Source organism: Hemiscyllium ocellatum, chromosome 39 (assembly GCF_020745735.1).
Source record: "Hemiscyllium ocellatum isolate sHemOce1 chromosome 39, sHemOce1.pat.X.cur, whole genome shotgun sequence".
NCBI lineage: Eukaryota > Metazoa > Chordata > Chondrichthyes > Orectolobiformes > Hemiscylliidae > Hemiscyllium > Hemiscyllium ocellatum.
Genome location: NC_083439.1, coordinates 4,299,543 through 4,306,921, shown reverse-complemented (window position 1 = coordinate 4,306,921; position 7,379 = coordinate 4,299,543).

Below are 7,379 nucleotides of genomic sequence, written 5' to 3'. Positions count from 1 at the left end.
ATCAAGGTTCTGTTGCACTCTGAGATAATCATCTTCACTGTGTGCTACCCCACTTTATTTTGGTTACATCTGCAAACTTACTAACTATCCCTCCTATATTCACATCCAAATTGTTTATGTAAATTACAGAAAGCAGTGGACCCAGCACCGATCCTTGTGGCACACCACAATTGGCTAGTTCCCCCTGAATCCCATGTGATCTCACTTTACTAACCAATCTACTATATGGAACTTTGTTGAACACTTTGCTGAAAATGTCATGTTTTAAATGACTGGAGGTAGGATTCAGTTTGATATTGTTACACCCTTGGTCACATGATATGTTGTAGTTATGAAATCATGGGCATGTCTCTTGAAGGTACACTGGCCTACTGTGACAGAACACAGCAAACTGTAATGAATTAGCAATTATTTCCCTTTTATGAATGTTGGCCATGGATAAATATCAGGTTTTTAAGGTTGGACTATCAAATACTGCTGACTTCCTCATTATTTAAATGTCAGTCAGTTTCAAAATAACTATAGAATAGGGCTAGTAATAAATCATCATTGCAGCTGCCTAATCCACCAGCATTAGTAAAACCTTAAAAACAAAAGAGAGAAAAATGTTATGCTGACAAAATGCCACCCAATTCCAGGACTATGAGATGACCAGTTATTGTGAATCTGACAGTCAAAAACAATCCCAACCTTCCTGGGATAAGAAGGTGCGGCTCAAATAAATGTGCCCATCATTTGATACAAAGCAAAATGTTGAGGGAAGCAATGCAATAATGGTCTCTAATTGGGGAAGCTGTAACCAAGCAAGGGAGCAGTAATTTCAGCTCAGAATGGAGGAATCCTGAAGTCCTGTTTCTCCAATTACCAGTGCTCACTGATGCATCTCATAAACTGACATTTTAACTTTCTCACTTTTTGTTTTCAAATCTAAGGCCTTTCCCCTCCATATCTCTGTAATCCCTTTCAACCCTCCAAGGTCATATACCCCTCTACCGCTGGTCTCTGGAGCAATTTCAATCCAATTGTTTCAATTCCAATCACTGCACCAAGATATCCCTTCAGGTTCCCAAAACACAAGGTCTGAAATTTCCTGCCTAAATCTTTCCACCTCACTTTCCTCCTTTCAGCTGTACTAACAACCCAGCACCAGACCCATGATTCTGGTCATCTGTGCTAATACCTCCCTATGTGCTTCAGTGTCACACGCTCCTGTGAAGTGCCTTGAATATTTTATTACATTAAAGGCAAATACTACTTCTGACTAAAGAAAAACTGAACACAGCGCTGTACAGAACATTTGTTTCCTCCTTCTCAATCCCATAATGGTGCACACACGAAGTTGAGATCTAACAGTTTTACAGATGATTAGATTAGATGAGACGACTTACAGTGTGGAAACAGGCCCTTCGGCCCAACAAGTCCACACTGACCCACTGAAGCACAGCTCACCCAGACCCATTCCTCTACATTTACCCCTTCAACTAACACTATGGGCTATTTAGCACGGCCAATGCACCTAACCTGCACATTTTTGGATTGTGGGAGGAAACCGGAGCACCCGGAGGAAACCCACGCAGACACGGGGAGATATGGTATTGGAAGTGATGAAATCAGACATGATTCTACCTCCATTTTAATATCATAAATGTGTTTATTTTTATATATTTCATTTTAAATTAATATTTATAGTGGAACATAATATTGTAATGCAAATAAAGTAATTTAACAGCACAGCTATTCTAAATTTTAAATCTTTATTGGAGACAGCAAGGCCATGAAATTCATTGTAGATTGCTGCAACTGAGCTGACACAAACCTAAAGGGTCAAATGGTCTTATCAGCTTCTATGATTCTGTTGTAACTGGATGCTTTCTGAGGATAATTACCTGCTGTAGGAACAGGAATATTCAATCTCTTGAACCTGCTGTCGTTCACCGGATCAAGGCCAATCTATCACTTTTTGTCACTCCATCCAGCTGCCTTGGCTCCACGTTGTTTTAACTCCTGCTTATCAATTTTAAATGTGTGTATGAACTTGAATCCTCTTTTTTTTTGTAAGAGAGTTCTACTCTTACCCAATCTTCTGTTCAAAGTTTCCTAACTTCCGTCTTCAATAGACAAGTTCTGATTATGAAGGGCTTATGCTCGAAACGTCGAATTCTCTATTCCTGAGATGCTGCCTGGCCTGCTGTGCTTTGACCAGCAACACATTTGCAGCTGTGATCTCCAGCATCTGCAGACCTCATTTTTTACTCAAATTTTTGCTGTCTAGCTCTAAATCACCATCAGAAAATGTTCCTTCCTTTCTGCTTTGGAAATTCCTTTCAACATCCTGAAATGTTCAATCAATCAGTCACCTTCTTTATTCCAGGGAAGTGAAACCTAGTTTTGTAATTGCTTCTTGCCTGGGAATTGTGGAACTGAAAGAAAGAAGGGTTGATTCTAATAAAGGAAACTGTTTGGGTTAATTAAGGAAATTCAGAATGTACTTTTCTGGAACTCAATAAATGGTTGTGTAACTATAAGCCAATGCTGCAAGTTTGTGAGACAATATTCATTATGGGCTGTGAATGTTCAATAGCTTTAATATTCAAATGCAGGCCACCCCACATTTTAACAATTTAACAATGAAATGGCAGTTCAGTAAATCAATTACTAACACCTGAGCCAATAGCTGTCTGTTTAACTCAGTCCCTATCCAGCTACCTTGTACTAATGGTGGCACCATAAGAAAGATAAAGTTGCCCTTAAATGGAAGCCAGTTGTATTGTGGCTGATAGGCCCATTGTTCTGGGTATCCTTGCCCACACATTGCAGTCTGAAGAGCGGCGACTTATTACTGAGGAGCAGTGCATTTTGGATTTACTTCTGAAATAACACTTTTTCAAAGCAGACCATCAGAGAAATAGGAAGTGCAGCGTAATAACTCAGAAAGGAGCATCTTTGATTGCTGAACACCAAAATACAGCTACTACTCATTGTGTACCCATCCCATTTACATTTTCATTATTCAGATATGTTATCACTGCTTTCCCAGCACCAAATCAGTGTGATTTTTTTTTGTTTTTAACTGTCAACATCACCAGTAGATCACCAATGTAGCCCAAGTGGATATTTATAAACAAAACCGATTACAGGTAAAGAACTGAAGTCTTGATCAGAAGTTAGCAACATTGGTCAGTATGGGGATTGAACCTATGACCATGATATTATTGGCATCAGGCTGTAACCATGAACTAAATGCCGATAGCACCTAGGTCTGTTTAAATTTTCTTTATATCCAGAACTGTTACTACATACAATCACCACCAAATCACTCTGGCTCTGTTTTCTTTGTTTTTAACTTTTCACCACTACCAGTAATCACCCATGTAGTCAATTAAATATTTACAAGCAAAGCCCATTATGCGCAATATAAACGATCAAAAACAAGGATGAGCTTAAGAAGGGGCTTGGGTCTGTTTTATATTTTCCTGAATCAACTTGATCATGGATGTTATTAAACACCAATGAAGCAGGTGGGACTTGAACCCAGGCATCTGGCTCAGATGTAGGGACACCACCACTGTACCATTAATGATTTAATCACTGACTCCTGTTCTTATCCCCAACTGGAAAAAAATATTCAATTTTGCTTCCAATTTCCAGTATTCTCTCACTTTAATTTGGTCCATCTCTGACAGTTCCTGTGTCTCCATCGACTCCTCTCTCTATTTTGGAGGATGGCCTTTCTGCTAATATTTATTCTGAGCCCATTCGTTCTCCAGCAACCTTGGTGACAATTCATAAGCTGCTTCCTGTAAAAACACTATTCCATTCCCTCAGATTCTCAGTCTCCACTGTATCTGTTCTGCTGCCTTCCACAATGGTGGCTCTGACATTTCCTCCATTTTATTGATCAAGGTAGCCTCCCCCTTCCACACACCCACACACACACAGTGGTGGACAGGACCCTTAGCTGTGTCTGACCCATTTCCTGCAATTCTGCCCTCACCCAATCCCCACCTCCCTCCCATAACTATGCTAGGGCTCCCCCTGCCCTCACTTTCTAATTTACTAGCCTGTTTTCAAAGCATCATCCTGTGCCAGTTTGTCCACCTCCAGCAGGATGCTGCTACCAAACACCTTTCCCTCCCTTCCCGCCAGCACCATTGTTTCATCTGTGATAGCTTAATCTACTACACTATCACACCCTACCATCTCATGTGTTCAAATTAAGTGTAATTAAGAAGTCTTACCTCTTCTCTCCTAACACCCCATTGTTTCAGACACTCCTCAGGTGAGTCTGTGATTCACTTGTATCTTTCAATCTAGTCTGCTGTATTCATTGCTCTCCAATGAGGTCCCCTCTCCACTGGGGATACCAAATGCAATCTGTGTGACCACCTTGTGGAACACCTCAGTTCGCAAACATTACATTCACCTTGTTTTTTTTTGACATTTCATTACCATATTTCATAAGCACATTTCTGTCTGAGGGTCTGTGAAGATCAATGCAAGTTGGAACAACAGCACCTCATTTTCTGCTTGAGCACTTTACAGCTTTCAGGACCAACCCTGCTATCCTCTATGCTGAGGAATGGTCACTCAATCCGTAACATTAACTCTGATTTCTCTCCATAGACCTGCTGAGCTATTCCAAGAAAGCGAAGGCTGCAGATGCTGGAGAGTCAGTCACATTCCTGATGAAGCGCTTATGCCTGAAACATCAACTTTCCTGCTCTTCTGATGCTGCCTATCCTGCTGTGCTTTTCCAGTACCACTCTTTTCAACTGCTGAGCTTTTCCAGCAATTTCTGCTTTTGTAACCTTGATACTTATTGCTCATCACATATTAACATTGCTAAATGTTAATATATTTGTTTGTGGGCTGCACGGTGGTTAGCACTGCTGCCTCACAGCGCCTGAGACCCGGATTCATTTCCCGACTCAGGCGACTGACTGTGTGGAGTTTGCACGTTCTCCCCGTGTCTGCGTGGGTTTCCTCCAGGTGCTCCAGTTTCCTCCCACAGTCCAAAGATGTGCGGGTCAGGTGAATTGGCTATGCTAAATTGCCCGTAGTGTTAGGTAAGGGGTAAATGTAAGGGTATGGGTGGGTTGCGCTTCAGCGGGTCGGTGTGGACTTGTTGGGCTGAAGGGCCTGTTTCCACACTGTAAGTAATCTAATCTAAATAATCTCATGCACGTGAAAAATGACACTGATGACCAATTTAGGATTGTCATTTAGGTTCACAGTGTGGTAGCTTTGTGATTACTGGAGGCCATCTTCATTAATCCATTGGGCCCTGTTCCTTTTGCAGATAGACCATGTGTACACTTCCTACTTCAACTCAGCAAAATTGGTCATTGGTTTATTTCTCAGAGTCAACCTGCCTGGCAGGTAATTGTCAATCCTTTAACTAGTGCATTCTCCATGGCAATATTTCTCCCAATCAAATACCACTTACCAACAAAACAGCACTTCTGTTATAGATTATGAATGTTGGTTTTCCTCTTAAACTAGTGATTTTTTTCTCCTCAATCATTCGGACAGATGAAAGAAAAAAAAACACTTTGGAATCTTTATTTAACAATATTCAAGTTCTGTATTACTGAATGACAATTAAAAGGCTATTAATTACTGCAATTTACCTCAAATCTTATTCACATATAAGAATATAGGTTACCAAAGATAGGATGGTTTGCTTTGAATCTCGCTCTGCTTTAAAGTGCAGAATCTTGTGGCTTAATTCTTCTAATAAATGACACAGATTTTGAATTTTTTTTAAAGGTCTTGATCTTCGCTATAAAGCAAGATGCGGTACATTTATCCATTTACTCAGGAATTGAGTGAAATCACAGTAAAATATGTTTTTATAACTGTTTTTGATACAGTCCCTTTAATGAAACAAATATATCGCATTATGGGGAGAAGAACATTCTCCAGGAAACTCTACAAACAATGAGTTAATGTCATTGTCCTGGGGAAACTTGACATAGAGAGATCTGGGTGTTCAGGTCCATTGTTCCCTGAAGGTGGCAACACAGGTCAATAAAGTGGTCAAGAAGGCATATGGCATGCTTTCCTTCAATAGACGGGGTATTGAGTACAAGAGTTGGTGGGTTATGTTACAGTTGTATAGGACTTTGTTTGGCCACATTTGGAATACTGCATACAGTTCTGGTCGCCACATTACCAAAAAGATGTGGGTGCTTTGGAGAGTGCGCAGAGGAGGTTCACCAGGATGTTGCCGATATAGAGGGCACTAACTATGAAGAGAGGTTGAGTAGATTAGGATTATTTTTATTAGAAAGATGGAGGTTGAGAGGGGACCTGATTGAGATTTACAAAATCATGACATGTATAGACAAGGTGGAGAGCAAGAAACTTTTTCCCAGAGTGGGGGACTTAATTACCATGGGTCATGAGTTCAAAGTGAGAGGGGAAAAGTTTAAGAAAGATATGCGTGGAAAGTTCTTTATGCAGAGGGTGGTGTGGGCTTTGAACGTGTTTCCAGCGGAGGTGGTAGGGGCGGGAATGATAGCATCATTTAAGATGTATCTAGACAGATCCATGGCTGGGTGGGGAGCAGAGGGATATAGAACTTTAGAAAATATACAACAGGTTTAGAGCGAGGATCTGGATCAGCGCAGGGACTGGAGGACCCAAGGACCTGTTCTTGTGCTGTAATTTTCTTCGTCCTTTTTTTTGTCAATAAGACTAAGGCAATAAGCAATCGGATCCAATCTCCAGACTGAGGTTGGTCAATCTTGCTGGTCGTTTGATTAAAATTCAATTGGTTTCTGATACTAAACGCATTCAGCAGAATTCACTGGGATGTGTGTCAATCACTGTGACATTACATAACCACCCCCCCACACACATTGTACCAACTTCCTATTCCTTTCACCCTCCCCTTACCTATGTAACCCCCCAGACAGACAGCCAGAGGGGACACAAGCAACAAGCATCTGTCAGGAGACAGTGACCTCATGTGTGGCCCTCGATGACTGAACGAAATAAATAATCCTGTAAGAAGGGTGAAAGTGGTCCCAATACATTTTTTGGCTGTCTAAAGACTGGAAGCATTATTATTCTACTATACATACTGATCCTTGTTGGACTGGACTCTACAATTATGCAGTGAAATACATCTCAGGGCATCTGAAATTGATAATAGTCACCTTACTTCATGAAATTTAAAATAAAGCTGTGAGGTGTTGGAGGTTCAGGACCTAGGAACCAGAGATGTGATTTACAACACATTGCACGTATGTATCATCTTGTAATAGCCCACAGCACGTTGTGGGGCATGATCAAACAAGAAATAATGCCATGCAAAAGGACATCCGAAAAACATTTGATCAGAATCTGGTCATAGTAGTTACTTTAAAAATAAA